General features: G+C 44.6%; 1 protein-coding gene across 3 annotated transcripts in view; it reads right to left on the bottom strand.

The window, feature by feature from the left end:
* The window catches only part of gcgra (glucagon receptor a), a 38,233-nt gene extending 15,643 nt beyond the window's left edge, over positions 1–22,590 (bottom strand). For all 3 annotated transcript variants that reach the window (XM_061749549.1, XM_061749548.1, XM_061749547.1), the window contains exon 1: positions 22,341–22,590. The gene's annotated coding sequence lies outside the window, so the exon portion shown is untranslated. The remainder of the gene's footprint in view (positions 1–22,340) is intronic.

Below are 22,590 nucleotides of genomic sequence, written 5' to 3' on the forward strand. Positions count from 1 at the left end.
ATTACGCTGTTGTGAGACCGCGTTGGAGCGCGAGGCTTCTATTGCTCGCTAACGAGCGCATGACGCCAACGTCCAAATTACCCAAAAGAGAGCAAGTGGGGTTGAAGATAACCAAGTTCCACAAGGTCACGATTAGGTTATTCCAAATGAATCATTAGATATTTGCGTGCTTGTCATGATTCAAATGATAAAAGTTCTCAATATTTACCAGGTTTGATGCTAAATTAACAGTGGTTTTATTTGTATAAAAAGGCAAATAAATATGCTTGTACTGCATAATAGGCATTGGTTTGGCGTACGTGTGGAATTTGGCAGACTTTCAGCCATCTGCAATCTTCAAATCTTCATATTACACATTATGCAAAACGTTTGTGCTCTCGCGCCACATTTGACTTTCAAATGTGCAGCTGGGCCAGTTCCTTCGCAGATTAGGGGGAAAAAATGGGAAAATGTCTGCATCAAATATGTCAAGTGACCCATATGAATCCTAAAAGAATTCATTATTTTTGCTTTTTGACGTTATTTTGCGAGTTCTCAGTGGATGGCAATCACATCACAATGACATTGTGCCCATTTCGTGACATGTTGGAAACCTTTGACCCGAGGTAACGCAAACATTTTACTGAGGTTGCCTTGCCTCAGATGCCCCTGTCTTGTCTTGCGGCCATATTGCCCAGCACTACTTTTTGGATATATGGAAGTTTGTGTCAATTAATAATTGACCTGCTAAGTCGTGAATGTGAATGTTTTGCCTTGGATTTGTTTGGGAATGAGCACTCAACTGGATGAATGTCCTTTCAAATAAATGGGGGTCGAAAACAAGCTATTTGTTGGAATGATTCAAGGTCACTGACGCGTCCGTGGGGGGAGAACATACGTGACACTCGCGGCCGAACGAGAAAAATTTGCTGAATAAAGTATTCAAGTGCATTGTCGGACAATTATTATTTTGCTGGAGGGTACTTAGCATTCATTCGCTTGCACGCACCGACAAATGGACCGATACAACACTGAATGTGTTTGGAGGGGATCAACAGGGATTAAAATCAAACCTCTTCACCAACATAACAACTGTCCTGCTCCTGGAAGAAAAAAAAAAAGTTGAATATTCTATGAATATATAAAGCTTTGTTTTCCAGCATACCCCCGAACAGTTGTTCATTAAATGAATGACCACCACAGCGAACATGCAGGACAACTCTTGTCACGCATATACGCAAAGGCCTTGTATTTTTATTTTTTTTAAAACTTTTGTTTCATATGATCTGAGGTCATGCTCGTACGCTCCGGGCCGCAGATGTTACGTCGAGCACGACGGCGCCCTCGCCGTCTGATAATGGCCAGAAGGAGCGTTCAGAGCATCACGTTGCGTCTATGTACTTTGCCGAGCTGATAGCTAGACAGGACGTCACGTAAATTCCGCCATCTGCTCTGATCTCGCGTTTCGCTAACAGTATGCGCTGTGTCGTAGCTAAAGAAGGTATAAGCATTTCCGGAACATTTTGGCCAACTCTCCATGAATGAGCGTCATAAGCGCTCAGTTCGGCTGGGCGATATAACATGGCCTGCACAATCTCTGAATTTGTTTCCACAAAAATCCGATTCCCCATTTTAGCTCATTCACTGCCATTGACGAACTTTGAATCCAAATATCCATGTTCACTGGGAGGGCTGGCAGCGATTAATTTTCTTTTGCTTACAGAAAAAGCAAATGAAAAGAATTAAATAGATTGTGCATCACCATTTCTTGCTTCCTTCGGGTGTGTGCACTTTGGCCACCAGAGGGCAGTATAATATTAGCAACGTGACAAGTGGCCGCCATCTTTGTGGAAAAAAAAAAAACATGGTATGAGCCAGACCCTGCAATTTGACGGACTGCCATTTTTGGCAAGTCTTGCCACGTTGCTAATAATACACACATTCATAATAAATGAAGAGTTTCACAACTGTGACTAAGTAAGCTAGTATTGGTGCAGTAATATTTGTCTTTTTTTTGCAGATGACAAAGAATATACTGGATACCTGTGAGTATTGTTATATTGGTTGTCTACATGTGTTGCTGCACTGCTTATGTTCAAATATGTGTTGCTCAAATAGTTTTAACAACTGCAAGATAAAAGCTCGTTTTATTAACGAGCTTGTTAGCATTAAGCTAGCGGACTTTCGTAAGATGTGATATGATTAAAAGCAGACTGTGTCAATTTTCTTTTGCGTTTAAACTTCAACCGGACACTTGAAGCAAGCACTTGGCCTCTTTTGAAGAACGGTTCATGAGCTGCTTGTTGTTCAGCGCTCAAATACAGCGGCCACATCGCTACATTGGCAAGACGGACTGTGCTTTTTGGCAGCCGTGACGTTAGCGTCAGCAGTGCCCGTCAGCGGGGGACTGCACTTTGAACTACGGAAGCCGCAGAAGAAAAATCGCCGTTTGCTTGTCAATTCATCGAAAGCGCAGCGACATCCTATTAAGAGTTGAATGCCAGCTCACCACTCACATTGACACGATCCAGGACGTGTTTGTGAGCAATGGCTTCCCCGTTGTTGTATACACGCGTCGCTAACAAGCACGTAACCTTCGCCACCGCGGTCACGGCCTAATTTGGTCACTCCGCCGGGGCTCTCGCTTGTCAGATGGATTATTAGGCAGCAAGACTTTGACTATCCGCTGCCCGACGGCGCGCGTCTGCTCTGCCGTGTTTGCAAAATATGTCACAACTAATCTTTAGTTTGTCCAGCGTGGGCCTCCATTGTGCTGCCTGGCCGCTACCGTAATGTTCGTTCTTTCTTTTCAAAACTTTCTCATGGACAAGATAAGGATTTGCAATCGGAAGGCTCACTAAACGCAAAGTCTCATCGCTTTTGGATGATACCCATCAAAAATGGCTGAGCAAGCCGCCATCCAAGTCCAAATCTGCGCGCTTGTTACGTTCAGTTTTCAGCCTTTCTTCTTCCAAACTCGAGAGTCGCGGGATTTGGATCTCCAAGTGCCACCGTCATGAAGAACATTCAAACATTGTGGCGCAGTAGGCCCAAGTATTCATCAAAAAACACACAAGATGGGTTTAATTTCCCAAAAATATATTTCATATTATTGTCAGCCACTGTAACATAACCAAGATGTACACACTCATACAAAATAATAATAATAAATGTGCATTTGCTTTCATCAAATGTATTCTAGGTTAATTATAATTTGTTGTTTTTAGTGTGAATATTAGAAAGCAGACCTTTTCTTGTGTTATTATCACTTTGCTGTGAGACAAAGTGAGAAGTTTGTGGTTGGGGGGGCGCTAGTCGCACAAGGCTGATGATAACTGCTTGCGCATTACAACAACGCTATTGATTTTCAGTCATGCCAACAGGGCTCAAAGGTAAGCTAGTCACGCAAACGATCGCGGCCAGCCCTCAACCGAATCGACGCCAAAACGTTTGAGGCAAATGGCTCCCATTTCCTGTATCAAAAGGTCCCACACGCACCGACAGGAAACAAAAGGACATTAACGCTTAACCTGTGCGCCGAATCGCAAAGCAGATGGCAGCGCGTAACTATCTGTGAGCATGCACGCATGCAGTCGCCCGTGACCCTGCCGTCGTTTTCCTCGTCCTCGTCCTCGTCCGCTGGATGCATTATTGATGTGTTTTGTCAAGTCTCTATAGGGGTCACATCTGGCGAATACGGGTGGCAAACAATAATGAACGCCTGCCAAACGTCGGCCGTGTACCTGCACGGTGCCGGCGTCACGTGTGGGAAGCGGGTGAGCGCGACCCCCCCCCCCGCCGTTTGCCATCCTACGCGCTTTCTGCTATGTTTGCGGGTGCACGACTGATTTCAAAGATTTATTCTTATTATTTTTTAATGGCCTTCTGTTGCTTAACTGTGCAAGCTTGTTAGGAATGTAAGCTCAGAAAAAATTTTTTTTTACCACACAAGGAAAAGTGAAATCATCTCTTCAAGCAGTCAAATTGTCAACTTGATTTGCTGTGCAGCCGCTTAAGATCTAACGGCCATATTGTGCCGTTCTATTTTTCATTTTTTTTTTTCCAGCCATGTTGGCTATGTTACATGACTATACGTCAAATTCAAAACAAAACAAGATCAATGTTCCTTACAGCAGGCGAAAATGGCAAAGCTACACAAAGACAGACACAAAAAAACAAAAAAAGTCCTCGACATATCGCTGAGCATTCCATCTTTGAAGCCTCGTTCGTCTTTAAGTCCCTGTAAACTGAAAATAAATGTCTTAGAAATCGAACACACAACAGAGAAGAGTGTGAATTTAAATGATTAAAAAAAAAAAGCAAAGTATGTAAAATGAGGCTTCAAAAGGTTGACAAATCAAGCCGTTATCTCTGCTCTCAAATGCTGCGGGCGTGTCCACCGAAACCACGCCCCGCTCAACTGTCAACCGCCAATCAAATACCAGTACTGTACCACCACCTGGAAAAATTGGTTTTACATTACATTAAGTATTTGAATGAGGTTTGTGCACTTATTATTGTTAAGAATGAAACTAAATATTGTTGTATATGTTCCAATTATTAGCGCAGTGCAGTGTCATGTCCCTGCGACAACGCCACCTGCTGGCCATGGCGAGACTTGAATGATTACGCAATGCACAAGATTACATTCAATCTGATCACGTTGATTAAAAAAAAATAATAATAAACAAGTTTCCATCTGCGCTGTAGCTTGTTGCCAATAAGTAAACATTGCTTGTCCCAGATTCAAATCTCAGTCCCGACTCTTTTATGTCAGGATAGCAGCAAAGTGCTCTGTAATCTTCAAACAGGAAGACCTCATGTTTTGAGACCCCCCCCCCAAAAAAAAAGATGCGTTGAATAGTCGGCCTTTCCGAAGACGATCCACTTATTTCCTAATTCACCTATTTACGTTTTTTTGTGCAACCTAAAAAATAACAAATGGCACACGATCTTGAAAATGCATATTTTAAAAATGGAAACAGACAAGAGTTGTCAAGTGAAGTCGAGCTCGGAATTCTGCACTTCCACCATCTGATAAACAATTCTTAACGAAGTCCAACGGGGATGGGGGCAACCCAAAAAACTACTCACCAAGTCCAGCATCGATTCATACATTCATGTTGCTAATCCTCAACGGAGGCCGAGCTCATCGAGTTTAGTGTCGCCGTGGTTACCGCCGCCGCAGTCGCGTAGTCTCGCGCCAGGAGAAACAAACCGACAAGCCGAAGCAAATATTTTTTTCTCGAGATTAGAAACCAGATGAAATCAATTCTGCTGCTGCTGCTGCTGATGAATCAAGCAGACGAAACTTTTGTACGTCCCGAGTGTGAAATGCGACTTTGCTCCGCGGCCCTGGGCCCTCGCAATACTTCCCCTGCGTTTGTTGATCATTTTAAGCATGAAGACTACGCCGGCCAATGTGGGCGCAGCGTTGCGTCAGAAGTTTGATGACCGTCGGGATGATTCGCCATGAAAAAATGCTGTATCTAATACTATCATACATTACATTTCTAGAGTGTTCTTGGCTGTACCAAGTTTTGCTCTGATGAACCAATGAGAGGACGTAAAAATGCTGACATCATCGAGGGCCAGCGCTGTGGCCCTGTGAGGATGAATTTGAAATCTGATGGGTTAAAGAAACTGTGCTCTTGCTACGGTAGTTTAGCACTCAATCAGTGAAAGAAAAATGATTAAAAAAAAATATGAATGCCAAATGACTTTTAGGAATAAATGAATACAATTTGATGGAGTTCATATCGGAATTTGGGTTGTAAATGTAGGTCAGCGCTCGTGATCGCGTTGCGGAGGCCTGGCCGACCCTGACCGCGGTCATCAACTTTGTCTCAGGTGTTGTGTAATGTTGGCAAAAATAATCAGTTAGCCCGAAGCGCCCGGCCGATTGTTTGACAGCCGCTGCTTGTGCGCGAGTGTACACACACGTACACGCGCGCGCGCGCTGGCGCGGAACGCAGCCGTGTTAGCGCTTCAGTCACATTCCTCGAAAGGAAAAGAAAAGAAAAGGCCTCGACTCGTTGTTTATTTTCCCATGTCAAGCTTTGGGTTCACTTGTCGCAAGTGACCCGGCTTGGACGGGAGAATTAAACACACGCAATAGGTCGGGTCACAGTGGCGTACGCGCGCGCACACACACACGCACGCACACACACAGCAGAATGAGATACCGTAGAACGATGCGAGTGGATTTGTGGGCCCAATTAGCGACGGCGGCGTGAGAGTCGTTCTTTCCTTCAATAACGCGTCACACGGCGCTGTCGCGGACGTGTCGCGTCGTTCAGGTCAAGCAAGATGCGCCCGCTTCGCCCCCCAGGCGGCAGATTCTTCTGGAACAAACTTTCATCATATTTATTCCCATGAGATGATGATCATTGTTGGATAAATACGGCTTCAGGTCACGGAAGATTCAAACTTCAAAGATTCATTTCAATTGCCCTAATACCTCTTTGTGGCTCTGAGGATTATTTTTTTTGGAATGAATTCTTATTTTTATTCTCTGATCTGCTTTAACCGCGGCACCAACTTGCCGAACCAATAGTTTCTTTCATTTTGACATTAAAAGCTGGCTTTTTTTTTGCCTTTTTCCGACAGTGCCACCAAAAAAACAAAAGTCTTTACAAAAGTGTAGTGGGGCGGACAAAGTCAACCCAGCAACCCAACGCTTCATTATTCATAGTTGTATGCCAACATTTGAAAATGAAATAAAGATATCTGGCCTCGAGTTGCTTTTAAGTGCATGCATAAAACGGCCGCCTTAAAGTAGCCACACGACGTAAGTAATGTCGTTTGCAAACACGAGCTAATTAGGTAGTAAAACAGATGAGCACACGCTAATTCACATGCGCGCACATGCACAGTTTCTACCTTCAAGAAGCACTTCCACATTTTAGACGCTAACTCAAATGAACATTTGAGCGAAAACCTGCAAATGGGTCTGAAATCGCAGACCTTTTCAAAGGGTGTGAAACTGACAGCTATTCCTTGGCTGTTGCCGGGCAACCGGCAGCGACTCACAACTTGAGAATCGTGTACGTCACAAACGCCGTGTATGCGGACTCTCTACTCACTGTGGTGTCATTATGCCCGTCCGTTTTATAGCTACCTTAAAAAAAAAAAAAAAAACTTTATTAGTCATGATTGTTCGTATTCTGAATATGTACAAGGGACTTTTCAGAAACTGTAAGTTAATGATAACGTGAAAAACATATCGTAAAGGTTTTGGCGATGCGAGGTTAGTGTATGTACTGTGTACACGACGCAACGTTTCATTTAGTTGCCACAATACCAATAGAACAAAAGGTGACATTTCATCTCCATTAACACAAGGTGAACAGTTTTGCTCTATTTGAGTGAATGAAATGACCCCCCCCCCCCCCCCCCCCCCCCCCCCCCCCCCCTGAATGAAATGCCCCGCCCCGCTCACGGGAAAGGAGAGCCACAGTCGCAGATGCACTTTTCAGCCGTTGATTGAACGCCGGGAGAACGGTGACATGCACTGAGCACGTTCCCGTGCAGGCTGCTGTCAACCACAGCTCACGTCCAGACACGCTCACGCGGTCTCGTCACGCGCCACCCCGTCAGGCCCCGCCTCTTAAAGGCACATACATGTACACTGACTTGAAACTACTCCAAAACCCAAAGGAGAAATACATTTAACAAATGTATTTTATCAAGCAGACATAAAAATTATTTACATGAATGACTTTCAGCCAGGCGGCACGGTGGCCGACTGGTTAGAGCGTCAGCCTCACAGTTCTGAGGTGCGGGGTTCAATCCCTGTCCCCGCCTGTGTGGAGTTTGCATGTTCTCCCCGTGCCTGCGTGGGTTTTCTCCGGGCACTCCGGTTTCCTCCCACATCCCAAAAACATGCATTAATTGGAGACTCTAAATTGCCCGTAGGCATGACTGTGAGTGTGAATGGTTGTTAGTTTCTATGTGCCCTGCGATTGGCTGGCAACCAGTTCAGGGTGTACCCCGCCTCCTGCCCGATGACAGCTGGGATAGGCTCCAGCACGCCCGCGACCCTAGTGAGGAGAAGCGGCTCAGAAAATGGATGGATGGATGGACTTTCAGCCAAACTGTGAATAATTTGAATTCGTTTTATGATGTGAACTTCTCGTTACACTTGTTTGACAGGCGTCGCAGCATTTTCAGCCGCACTTGCGGTCGCGTGCAAACGTTTTGTGAAACGTTTCATAAAACCCCAAAGTGAAAACCTTTGTACAAAACATGACTACTTGCAATTTGTTTTTCTCACTTTCCACGCCGCAAAAGTTGCGTTGAACTGAGTACAGACATCGTCTCACTCTTGACGACTTTTAGCCCTCCGGCCCCGGCGGACAGTAATGGCTGAATCGTGCGTCTTCCTCCCACGAGCTCATATGGTTGGAAAACATTTCTTATTTCTTTCTTTTGCCAAGCACGCAGCACGATGTATGCCGTGCGTGTAGGCCGGCAAGCGCTGAATATTTGGCTAATGGCTCCTGTTTAAGAGGGAGGCGTGGCTGAGACCTGACAGGAGAAAGCCTTAAGCGAGCGCAAATAAGGTTGACGGCCGTGAATCGCAACGTAGGCGCGAGGACGCCTGGGCAGGTACAAATGTGCATCGAAATGCACTACGTATAGTGTGCGCGCGTGGGAGGGAAACAGTGCGACGCAAGGCTACCCGAAGGGAAACAATGTTGCTGTTGTACAGCAGCGGTGTCCAAAGTGAGGTCATGGGCCATTTGCAGCCTTCTGTCCATTTTTTAGCCGCCACCAGCATATGTATGCTAAGATCGTATTTGAAACAGTCTGCAACGCTATTTAAATAGAAGAGGTGGGAGCGTGGGGCAGTGTGAAAAATGTGTGTGCGTATTCTTTATCTTCTGCGAAGAACGGCTAATATTACTAAGGAGTATTGACCGGGTCCGTGTTGCTTCGCAGCTGTAAACTACAACCGGTCAACCCGCGTTCATCACGGCAAGTGATAAATATGAGGTTTAGCGACCGTATAACAACAACTTTTTAAATAGTTGTACCTACATTTAAACTCATAAAAACACGCTTTTAAAAATTTTTCCTTAGTGCCTGTTCTCACGCTCGCCCAGTTCTCCAAATAAGAGGCACGGCGTGCTTGCTTCAAGCTGTTTGTCACTCCCAGATGAGGTTTGCTGTAAAACTGATGCATAAGATTCAACACTGTATGTTTTAAACACCAGTATGTTTAACCAAACCACATAATTTCATCTTACAAAAGTGCTTAAACACATAATGCGAAACCCCATAGACGGGCTACTTTAGCACACACGGAACAGCAACACATACAAACAAGAGCATAAAACAATACTCGCAGGCATACGTGTCACCCGTTTGTGGGAACAGCGACAATTGCTGGAGCTAGTTGGGGACCTTCTCTGCCTCTTCTTCCCCTTATTTATTTGACTTGACTGTATACTGTAATAAAAAACTTTTTTAAAAAACTGCTTAAAAATCTGCGATATTGTGGGGGTGCCAACGATGCGCCGCCATATAGTAGGGTTCACTGTACTGTGATCAAGACCCAATCTCTTTTTTTTTTTTTTTGGAAACTTCCATATTTTTTGCAGGTCTTCTGCTCCACAGAGCTCCGAAACCACGCGTTCCAACAAATGTGGGAGTCGAGCCTCACTTTTTGCGTCTTTCCCCCAGCGGCGGGAATTGCCGTTCCTCTGGGTGGACGCGTCATGCCGCAGCAGCTCATCACGCATGAAGTGCGCTGGCGCTTCAGCAGGGAAAATCAAAACTTGTGTATAATATGTCTTCCCTGAGACCACACAATGTTCATCGCAACTTGCGTGTGCATGTGTGTGTGTAAGAGAGTTTCCCACGTAACCAGAGGAAAAAATAGATCAAAACTCCCCCTGTGTAATTCCTGAAGGAATAAGACTCCATGTCTGAGTGATAAGCTTCAAAAAAGACGGCTACGCTTGGATACTGTCACTATGAGGCGTCACATATACTGTACATACACAATACGTATCTTCTCACGCGCGCTATTGTTTTGTACGACGTACGTCACAGATTGTATTTTGTCATAGTGCTTATCTTATGAGAAGGAAGTTAGTTTAGTGTCATATTCGCTTCATAGTGAACGAGGCAGTTGGAATGAAATGTGGGTGGAATGCGCACCGGACGACGTCCACGAGAGGAAAATGTCACGAGGGGAACACCTTGAGATACGAGTTTTTCCAGATGCGATCTGTCGCTTTGAAAAATCTTTTTGGGTCTTGAAATAGGAGCAAAAATTTCAGATACAAGCGCATTTTCGGACCGCCGCTGCTCGATTGCGACGGAAAGCTTTAACAACATCCGGCCCCCATCAGTTCACATTGGTTTCCTGGCAGTGGAAGGACATTATCGGTCAGGGGCGGAGCTCCCCGACGGCCAACCCCCACGTCGGTCGGGAATAATAACTCCCCGCCACCCGTTGACGATCACTTTTGAAGAGGCAAAAACGTTTTGGAGTTTTCAACCTGAACTCCAAAACATGCACACTTGGGGCTGACTTGACTTCAGTCTTCTTCTTTTCTTCTTCTTCCACTTGTGTGCAGCATAACAGCCAAATGCAGCTGCGCCATGATCGCTTTGGACTCTGTGCTCCACTATCTGACCTGAGTCTGCAGATCTCAGCGCTATCTCGCTATCGGCTCTTACTAGTGAGGAAATACCAGTTTATGAAATAAAATACCACAAATAAAAGCAAATGCAATTAGTTAGAAAGTTGAGACAATACAAACTCTAATCAAATCGAAGCAACATTAAAAAACAACAAGTGTGATACAAGCGTAGTCAGGCGACGAACGAAACTTGTTTTCTCAAGGAAGTCTGACATTTGTACGTTTCGAGAGCAGATCGAATAAAGCGCATCCACATTTCTGAGCGTTGGAGCACATGTTTTCCAACCGAGCCAAAAAGCTAAAGCAAGCGCCGTTTGTGTGCTGCGCTAATCGAATGACACTTGAACCTTGACCGGCGTTATCGCGAGGGAAGTGGGGGGGTACACAAAAGGGGGCGAGGGCTATTATGAGTGCTGCTACAGCATGGATCCGAACAAACCAAAAGAGTGGAGCGAAAAGCAAAACCATGTCGCGCTCTTTCATCCCCCCGCTTCACTCTCCGTCCTCCGCTGCTATCGATTTGCACGCAGTAAATCTTTGCGCCGCGCTCCCGGCTTGATGTGCGCTGAAGAGGAATTTCAAGTCCCGAAAGGCCCTCGTGAATCACGACGCCCCCACAGCGAGACGCCAGGCAGACACGAACGCCCCCCCCCCCGTCTCAACCGTGGCCGCCGCTCGGCCCGCCCTCCGCGACGAGCCACGTGCGCTCGGCGGCTGTCGGGCGACTCATCAGTCAGTTAATCGCATCAGCCGTGTCCACTCTTGATTGGGTTGATTCCGCCCTGAGCGAGTTAGTGCCCCTGATGTTTGCGTCATCTCAACCTGCTGACCTCTTCAACACACACACACACACACACACACTTGACATGTCTGATAACGCCACTCGCAACCGCCCGGGCGTCTAAATCCATCCATAACTTTCGTTTATGGCATGACTCACAAAGTGCCAGCGGATTCTTCAAGGCATGTTTAAGTACGAACATATGGATCGATGGCTCCCCACTTTCACTCCATTAACTTGTTCTTGTTGCGCGAATGCAAGCGTTGACAGATTTGCGACTGCTCAGGTCTGCCGTCGCATGCGATGTGATAATCTGATAAGAGCTCGTTCTCACGAGAATGGAGGAGGATTTCATGCGTACAAAAAAAAACTATAAATAAATAATGCACACATTCAAATTCTCATCTATAGACAATAAGTCTTCGATGAGCCGAGCATGCATGCTTCTGGAATGTGGAAAGAAGCCAGAAAACCTACACAACCACGGGGAGAACATCCAAATGAGATTCAAACCCAGAACCTCTCAACTATGAGGCGCAGATGCTAACCAACAGGTTGCCTTTATCCGTACAATTCTTTTTTGAAAAGAATGACACCATGTTCTACAGCACTTGTTAGAGGTCCATGGCATAAATTTGGCCTACGGTATTGATCTGGACTCTACCGACCAATCGTGATAGCGCTTGTCGATGACATCATTGTTCTGCCTAAGAGTGAAAATGGCTTCAAGCACGTCTGGCTGAGGAACTGCCAGCTTTACGTGCGTCTCCACCGAACAGTCACCCATCCTCCCAGCTTTCCCAGCTGCTCGAGAACTAGCAAGGTAATGCTAGGCGCTAAGCTAACTTGTGTCGCACCGGCTGCGAGCTACTAATGCTAATTGATTTCAGGGAGGATAGGCGGAAAAGTATCCAAAGTGCTAGAAAATCTGGATCCTTGGGAGTACTTGACTGAAAGCAAAGCATCTTTAGACACCTGTGAAGGGTTTAAAATCATCAATAAATGCATAGTATGGCTCCTTTTAATTCACTGCCAGCCCTCCCGGTTAACATGGATAGTCGACTGATATAGCCGTCAATGGCAGTGAATGAGTTCAAAATGATAAAACCTAACAAACATTGGTGTGTGCCGAGTTGCCACCAATCTGCTCAGTCTCGTCTCATTGCTTGGATTCTGGAGTCTTGTTTGATGTTCACATCGCATTTTTTTTGTAAGAATTCATACTAAATTCTCACAGTTTTCAGTCCAAACTTGCCTTTTTCATCTCAATTAATCATCGATGCAAAACTCTCCGAACCTTTGAGTCTTTCTTATTCATTTTACCAAAGTACAACATTTCTTGGAAAATGTGCTTTTTGATTCTTGTTTGTTGTGGTAAAGTCATGCCTTTTGCGTCTTCCTTCGTTTATGTACAGTCTCCGCATTATGGCGATCGATGCGGTTTAAATACATGATTAGGCACAATTCAAATTTGGGTCTTGAGCTATGAACCTTTGGAAAACTGAGTTCCTGAAGCAGCTGTCTGCGCAAAGTAATGGAAAACACTTTTGTCCGCAGCTTCACATCCAGCACTCACACTGGCGCACAACACTAGACAAATAGTGTCGAAACTGAATATTTATATTGAAAAGTGACTATGCCAACAATCAATACTGCTACTGTATGTTTTCATGCCGTCGAGTCTGTTGCGTTGCCGATATCTTTATTAATGTGGCGTAGTTTGCAGTGGTGACGAACGATATACTGCATCATACATTTGTAATATTTGAAGTACATGAGAGAGGACAAACAAACGAATGTCTTTTTCCTGCGCTTCAGTGGATTTTGATAAAAGCACAACGAGGAGACTACGCTGGCCCGGATCATCCTAAAAGTCGTCTTTGTGAAACTTTCTCGAACAGACGAAGGCAGGAAGGAGGCGATGGAGTGTTTTCGGTGTTGGCCGCTCTCCAAGCAGAACGTGCTCAAGTCGCTCTTTGGCTTCTTTGCTTTTCTTCCATGTGGATGCTTTACAGCAGCTGTCAGTGATGTTGTCGAACTGGTGAACCACACAAGCAAAGTGGAAAAAAAAAAATCCCTTTGACCCACTCTGACATGTGGATGCTGTTTTTATTTTTTTGTTGGGTGGGGGGGGTCTGTCAGCTTGATTAATCTCACCGTTTCCCGCTGTAGCGCAGGCGCCATTACGCCACTCTACGTTTGTTCGCACGGGCAGGAAGGTCCGCCGCTGGCAGCCGGCCAGGCCGCGCCGAAGCGATGGAATGTTCTGGGCTCGGTATCTGATTCTGCTCCTGGTGCTTAGTGGAGAACGCAGACCAGGCCGCAACGTACGGGCTCAGATTTAGCAATTATACAGTAAATGGGGAACAATTGCTGGGGAATGGGAACCGACCACCCAAGTAGTTGTGCGAAACGATTGCAATTTCTCTTTCTTCATTCTTGAAACTAAACCTCTCGGATGTTTGAATGATTCTGTAACACAGCTGAAAGATGGAAGTAGAATATAAACTCACAAGCAGACATAGTAACACAGAAACTAACTTTTGGCTCTTGTTACCGGGCGGACTAAAAGGGCCACAATCGTTTTTGTCCAATCAGAACCCACTGCTGTCGTTTCCTCGGCAACCTGCGGCAAAAGACTCCAATGCCGCACACAGCAGAGAAAGGACTGGGAGAGTTGGCAGAAATAGGATGTTGGCTAACAATGACGCAGCTTTTTTTTCAAACAGCACCATTTGCTGGATCTTGTGGGGCACAGATCCACTTGCCCAAATGTTTAAAAAAAAAAAAAAAAAAAAAAAAAAAACAATGAAAAAGAAAATCTATATAGCCACTATTAGAATTTAGGGAGCCTCATAGACAACAAAAGCCCCTTATGGACAAAATGTTACGCTTAGATGAGTGAGAATGGAAGAAAGTAAAAGTGAAATCACTCAAATTCTTCCACACCAAATCCAGAATGCATAAGATGAAGAATTATTGTATTAATAGATGTGTCTTGCAAACCTTTGACCGGAAAGTGTCTCTTAGAACCTTTTTAGAAGAAAATATGGGCCCTCGAAGGGGACTGCTTCATGTTTAGGCTCCATTTACATCAGTGTGGGCTTTTATCGCTCCATAAAGAGCACAGCACTAATTGGGTTTCCTTCTGGAATAAAAGATTGCTTTGGAGGTTACATTAAGAGCTTTCACACTCTTGCTTGGTGAACAGTTTGGTCCACACTTGGGGGAAGATGTAATAAACTCTCAACTTATCCGTTTAAGGTAGCACGTGCCTGAATAAAAATAAATCAATTAAAAAATTGTCCATTTAAAAGTGGCTGGGGGCGACACGGGAGTCGATGTCTATTCAATAGGCAGGAGATGTTTCCTGCTCCTAACAGGAAGGGATTGGTTGTAATGCTTCCCTTTTTAAATTGTGTATATTAAGACTGTGTACGTGCACATGTACAAAGTGTGTGTGTGTGTGTGTGTGTGTGTGTGTGTGTGGTGGCAGGCAGCAGAAAGATAAAGCTTGACATAAAATCTGGCGAATGTCACTTTTATTAACACGCTGCTAAACCGGTCACGCGTGGCTGAAAATAAAATGTGTGTTTCGCGAGCGTGACACCTGCGACTATTTATTCATATTAATGCTGATTTAAACAGGCCCCCAGAGGACAAACGATAATTGCCTGTGTGAAATCCACAGAGCTCTGCTCCTTTTCTCGAGGGTGTTTCTATTCTTCGCCATGATGGCCGCCCGCATTCAATCTGTTGGGACTGTACCGCACGCAAAACTGATCTTCACGTGCCGGTGAAAGAGAAGCCGTGGGAGCAAGTCAGAAGTAACGGGACACCTCGGCTCGTAACTCAATTCGATTGTCTATCAAATCAAAGGTCCCCGTTGAAATGATTAGAACTGCCACATTTTCGTGACGTATTTTTAATCAAGAAAAATGGGCACTGTATTCTTTAAAACAATGTAAATAAATAAACTGGCTTTGTAAAGTATCGGTACTTCATGTACTCTAGTATTTGTCTGTTAGGATTAGGTTTGGGTTACTACCCTACCCTTTTTTGTACATTTATATCTTTTTAATCAGAGGTGCAACAATGAATCGATTGATCGACAACTAATCAATGATCAAATGAATCGACAAGTATTTTATTTTTAAGCAATGGATCGTTTAGAGATACACGTACAAACGTAAAATTGTCCAAATCCTCCGAATTTCAAAATTTTCAGATTTCGATAATCCGCCATGCGAGCAGGCAGATTGTCTTTTGTGTTTAATCAAAGAAGTCGTTTGCAAACATCTGCTTTTACGTCGGTAAACAATGATCGACCGTTTTCTGACGTTACGTTTCTGACCAAACTAGTAGTGTTCATCAATCATAATCAGTTTATGTTTGTAATGTCCTATTTTTCAATAAAGGGATGGAAATCAAGAAATGTTTGTTTAGTCCGATTCATCGATTAATAAATAATAAAAAAAAATGATGAAGCTATTTGTTAGTTGCAGCCCTATTTTCTTATATTTTGATAATTGAGTATTTTATTGATGGTTCCATCGGTGACTCGAGTCTTCGGATAAAAATGTTTTTTTCTTTTTTTAACAATACCAACACAAAATGTGCATAAGAGGTGCAAGTATTATTTTGTCCACTTGGTGTCGCCCTCCTTACGTTCTAAACTGTAGTATCTGTGATTTATTTATTGAGTCAATTCATGTGTGTGGCTTTAAAAGGCGGGGCCCATCCTGGTGAGTGACATGTGCGTCAGCCAATGAGAGCGCAGTCGCCCATTGTTAGCCAACCTTCGCGCTGAATGGCGGCCGTGCGTCAGTTGCGGCCATTGCGGCTCGCGTATGATCGCATTACGCGTTTCTCTCTTTTGTTGCCGTTGGCTCAATAAAGCGATTGAAAGCGCACCGGCAGCTGCGTCTATTCTTGACCACTTACAGGGCTGTTACGATATGTTCTAACGAGCCTTGGTAGGCTATATTCAATTAGCCATCATCGATATGTTACATTGTGTGTGTTCCTTCAAAGGTCCCCTTCTATCAGAATCCATTTTTTTTCCCCCGACTGTTTTATGCTTAACAGGTCAAAATGAGTCTGTGACATGGTTTGAGTTTAACATTATGCGATTTGTCAATCGAATGCAAAAGGCAATAAACAGCACAAGGCCTCCAAAACGGGTGGATTTGAAATCCCCGACGGTTTTGAAGGTCGAGGCTGGAATGGGGAGTAGATCTGGGAAGACAAAATTCGTAGCACACCGTCGACCCGCTGAAGAGGACCTCGGTGGGAGGGGCATGATATCAATGTGGCGCAAATGAGGCGAATGTGTGTTCAGTGTGTCTTGCGAGGGACGCGAGTCGGAACGTCGCATCGAAGGACGCGACGTCGCGATGGATGCTTGGCCGCCTCGAGCTTCTCCGCTAGCGGACGCCGCGATATGGACCAATCAGAGCCGAGCCGTTTTTCCATATATAAATTGGCGAAGATGAGCGATCCAATCAGAGCAAAGCTTATTTACGTGTCGCATAATCATGAAAAAAAAACAAAAACTAAACAAACGACCGTTTTAACCGTTTTACAAGAATAGCTTGTAAAAGGACATTTTGGGCATTTCCAACCCAAATGATCACGCAAATGTGATAAAAGGACATCAAAGATGATAAAAATGATATTGAAAAAGCTTTAAGGTTTAAGCGGCGGGGCCCGTCGACTCAAGTCGGCTGGGCGGCGCTGACTTTCTCTCCCATGCTCCTTGTGAGTGTTTTCATTTTGTATTTGTGCGTTTGACTCGTTTGTCCCGTTCAATAAGCGACTGAAAGTACTGGTGACTGTTGACCTTTAAAAGCTCCCAAGTCGCTGTTCTGCATAGCGTCTAAACTTCAAATTTAGCACATCAAACATCCAAGGAAATTGTGTGCCCATACTCGATGCTTATTAAAACGACGACGATGAGAATACATAACTGCCCTGCGGTCTATTTTGTGCGTCCGAGTACTTTTGTAATATGTCCTCGCAGCAGGCGGGATTCTCTCTGCGTTGATAAACTGTCTGTGTGCGGAAAAGGTGTCGTGAGCCGCCGGCGGCCTTGCGGACCCTTATCGGCACTCTGTTACAATCCCGAGTGACAGCTCTTTGTAGTGACGGGCTATTCTTAGCACCTTCCCGGGTTTCTCGTGTTTGGCGCCGAGCCCAAAGAGCCGCCTCGGGGGGGGGGGGTGTACGCCGGCGCGGTGCTCGCACGTTTCCCCGCCGCGTTCGGCCGGAGGCTCCCCTGAGTGACATCTCGTGTTTCTTAACACTCTTTTTTGCGTCCTTCCATTTGTCTCCTCTCGCCGTTCACCCGCCGCGACGTGTCAAGTCGACACGCAAGTGTTCCTCTAAAGCTCACGCAGCGTCGGTGCAAAGGGTGCAAACGATCAATGTTGAATGCAGGCGAGTCAAGCCATTCAACATCATCATCATCATCATCATCATCATCGTCGTCGTCCAGCAGCCTCAAACAAGTTGCCCTTTTGAACTTCTAACGCCAGATGCACTTGCGCAATGTAATGCGGTCCTGTAACAAAGAGGAATCCAATTGTATGCCTTTACAAAGAGAATTTTGATTGGCGCTGGCATAAAAAACTCAACAAAAAACAACAACATGTGGGTGTGGTTGTACTGTGGGGTGAAATGGAACCCGCACGACATCGTATATCCGATAAAATAGAACTGTGGGGAAATGCAAAAAAAAAAAAAAACCCGCCACATTGAAAGCTAACATGCTAACGAACAACAATGGCCACTTGATTTTGTACTCGAGATTTGGCACCAGGATCCCTCCACGCTCAGGCACTGCCGCCAGTTTCGGCGAAGTTTCTCATGCAGCGCACGCTCAACCAAACGAAGAAAGGGACGAATCGGTTTCACGAGGCGATTCCATTCAATTTGTTCGTTTGAACGACACAAGACTACTCGAGCACCGTCGCCGGCTTCTCGTTCGGTCGACTATTACTGGAGCTGATAGTTGTGGACCTTCTCTGCCTCTTCTTCTTGCTCTTAACTACTGCTTCTCTTCTCGTGGCGGCATTTTGTCGCGGTAGTACGCTGAAGGCGAGCAACAATTTCAACTCGATACAGCAAACGGTGAATGAGGGAACGCTTTCTTTTTCTGCCGGATTTTAAAAAACGCAATGTTCCTCTTCTCTCTTTTCCGGCCCCCGGCGATGCCGACCACATTAATGACGACGACGGGAGACGGAAAACCCAAAATGCGCTTTCAGTTACCGCCCGAGCCTCAGACGCGGTGAGTCTCGCCAACCGCGCGGCGTGACTGGCAAACATACATCAGGAAATCTGTCAGCTGCCAAGTCTGCCTCGCATTAACATCGTAGAAAGTGTTCGCGGTGGAAGTGGCTGGCGGGAGGCAAAATGACACAGATGGCGCTCTCGTGGATTTTGCATCCGCGGCGGCGCTCGCGCATCTGCGCCGTGTTGGCCGATCACCGCTTACGACGACATGCGCGCGAGCATCACCCATTCGTGAAGCGCTCCAGAAGGCGCAGCGCCGACGCATGGAATAGATTTGCCTGCTTAACGGCCTTAACGATATTAAGCCGTGGCGGCGGCGGCGGCGTACGAGACAAACGCGTCCGTGTTGTTCTTGCGCTTCGTGATCCTGTCCGACTTGGCTCCGATTAGGAGTCAAAACACCGCCGGACTGTTAAAAAGGAAATTAGAGGTTCCCATTCATGTTCCCCGCTGTATCGCTGGTTTTATAAAAAAAACATATTTTTTTTTTTTTTCGGGATTTTCACTGAATCTGAAGTTGGCTTTGTCTGTCTCCAGCGCTGAAGAGATGCAGCGTAATTAACAGCAAGAACAAGACGCCACTTCAGTGCAATGCAGTACCGCATTTTGACATTGGAATATTCATATTCATTGGTACCGCAGAGCCCCCGTCCGTGCCTTGTTGTTTGTATGTGTTGCTGCGCCGTGTGTGTTTAAAGTTGCAGTTATCTGAAGGTTCATAGTTCACGGAACGTCTATGCAAATTACCATTAGCCCGTCCATGGCGTTTTGCCTCAAACGTTAGACTTTCATTCTGGTGTCATTGAACATTTTGATGTTTAAATGTACAATATTCTCTTTTTGTCTTATACGTCCGTTTTACAATAAACCTTCACTCGGAGTGACAAACACCTTGAAGCAAGCACACCTTGCCTCTTATTTGGAGAAGTATTTCTTAACACTGTGCAGCCATCTTGCCTCATTGTTGTTGTGGAATCGCTGCAATGCGGAACTTGCGAGAGAACGAGACCAAGCGCAAAGGAATGACTTCAAAAAGTGCGTTTCAAGAAGTTTAGATGTGTTTAAAGCGGGACGTCGTCCGGCACCGGATTCGGTACCCCCGTTTCCGCCAGCGACGTGGGGAAAAAAGTGGAAAATGCCGCAATATATTGCGGGCAGCGTAAAAAGGGCCCAGTGAGCTCGTTTGCCTGCCAATAACGGCCAAAACAACAAAGGAGCTGCACAAAACACACCGCATAGATGGACGATCAATCAGAACAAGATCAATTATACCGTTAGGGAAATTAAATTGTCACAGCAGCAATAGTCTCACACACACTTGCATTAACAATATAGAAACAACCAGAAGAGCAATAAAAAGGAACTAAAATAAATGTAAATCTAATCTCAACAAGTAAAAATGTGCTAAATAATAGTTGTAATTACGCTGCAAACATATTTGTCCAATAATCACGTGAGATGTTTGTTGCTCGGCGGAATTCACAAAGTTCATTTATGGCTGCCCCCTCGGCCATTGAAAATGTGCATATGCCAGTCACACCCACGAGTCTTTCGAATCAAAAAACGAGGGCGCAGAATCAGGAATTGTTCTAGCCGCACACCCTTTCGCGAATGGAAACTCTTAAGACAACACTCGGAAGAGAAGAATTTCTGCATTGGACTGCTGTGTATTAAGTACAAAATACATATTGGGATGAAAGAAAGCGTGCCGTCTGCAGCATCTGTCAGGCGCATTGGCACTTGCCAATGAATGCTTGGCGTGTATTTAGCCCGCGCGCAACACATATTCCATCTCCTGCAAAGCTCATTTGTGACACGCAAAATATTTATTTCGACATCTGTTCGTCGTCGTTTCAGGATTAAACGTGCAATCCCATCCAATCAGGGAGTCTGCATTTTGTGGACTCGAAATGGTCCGAACGTGACAGCGCAGTTCGTTCACGTTTTGCCTTCGGCTGCTTTTAAGCCACACAAATTGATATGTGGGCTAGTATTTATTTTTTCAAGCATGTTTACAAATGATTAACCAATCATGTTGTGTTGAAAAGTGCTTGAGAGCAAATTTGTTGTCGGAAAACCTTTCCTCACTGTGTGGGAGCTGTGCGGCGTTCTGTCGCCTCAAGATTAAAAGTCACTTTGTTTTTTGTTTTTAGACAATAACGAGTGAAAATAGATAATAGAGACAGATCAGACAAATTTGAGTTTGTTAAAAATCGCTAGCTGTGATTCTTTGGTGCGGAAGGAAGCCCGTCAGCCACGAAGGTAAGTTTGCGTGCAGATCAATTGCCACCTATTCGACAGCTTGGTCAGCTGATTGTTGTTGTTTTTTTGTTTTTTTTAACAGCATCACTCATGTCTCTGAGATCTTTGAAATCGAGTTTGGAAAGATGACATAACCACAGTTGCTCTCTTATGCTTTGTATTAAAGGCTTTTCTGTTGCCGGGGGCGACCGCAGACTGACGGGCACGCCTGGCGGCGGCAATGTGCGCGTGACATGGCGGAGTAATACATTTGTCATTTTGGATTTTTTTTTTTGCACATGAAAATAGCGATTGAACATGATTTTGATGCTTGTGTCGCTGGAAGACGTATTCTTTTTTTGGGGGGTTTTCTTTAACTTTATTTGGTTTTGCAGGCGTATACAATTGTATCAAATCATTTACAATGTGTGCAATGTTCACATTTTCCTTTTTGGAAAACTAGAAAATGAAAGTGGTCATTGAAGTCATGCGGCATCGTTTTCATAGAAATAGGACAATCATAATCGAGTGCCACAAAAAAAAACAAATCTAGGACTCAAGACCATAAAAAATGTCAATTAAGAAAGAATACGTACATGAGTATGTATTCTTTTGCAACTGTGTGCTATTTGTAACCTTGAAATGTCATAATTACCGTAAATATTGGTAATAAAAATACACTTCTACACCATGACAAAAAAATCCAATAAACAGTCATTTTTGGGGGTGGAACTAAAATGCTAATTTAGGTTTTGAGCTTGAAAAGCGAAGAAAATATTTCCAAATTGAGTTCATACTTGTTTTTTAACAAGGAACTTTAAGGTGAATTCTATAGCAGGTTTTTTTAAAATATTGAATTTGAATGTATGTTGCATGTCAATCACGCAACCCGATTGATTTGAAGAGCACACACTTGCAGTGCGACAATTATTATTATTATTATTATTATTTTTTTTTTTTTTACTTGGAAATATTCTAAACATCTCTCACTATGGAACAACAATAATAATATAAAACGAGAAGTCAAATTAATCAGAATTGGGTTGGATGTGTTTAGATTGTGCAGGTGTACCTAATAAAACGGCAGTGAGTATATTGCTTATAGAACACAGGACCTTTATTGGTATTTTTCATTTTCTGCAACTAAATGGCTCAAAATGAGAATATTCGGGAGTGGTGTTAATTGACAGCAGACTACAACAAAAATGTTTTTACTCCAATTACAGATTGATTGATTTTGTTTTTGTTGTTGGTTTTTTGCTGTTGCTGCAGATAGAAAGCGGTTGGGATAACGGCGCGTTTGACGGCGCCGGTGATAAAGTAACGCTCGCATAACAATAAACTCCAGGCGGAAATGTATAAATGTATCATAAATGGCTTTTGTTTACCGGTGCCGGAGGGTTGGGCTGCTTCGGTCCGCGTCAGTCCGGATCATCTTGAGAGCATGTGGCAACAACAACAACAACAAAAAAAGACAAAAGTGGCTCGTGCTTTTTAAATCCAAAACTTCTTTTTTTGTTTGTTTTTTTTTGCTCCCGACAATCAATGATCGTCGCGCGTGAAAAGTTTCATTTGAAAAGGGTTACTTTCAAGAGCGGATGTGGCTCCGTGGGTGATGTCACGTCACTGGTGGCTCGC

Source organism: Phyllopteryx taeniolatus, chromosome 16 (assembly GCF_024500385.1).
Source record: "Phyllopteryx taeniolatus isolate TA_2022b chromosome 16, UOR_Ptae_1.2, whole genome shotgun sequence".
Taxonomy (NCBI): domain Eukaryota; kingdom Metazoa; phylum Chordata; class Actinopteri; order Syngnathiformes; family Syngnathidae; genus Phyllopteryx; species Phyllopteryx taeniolatus.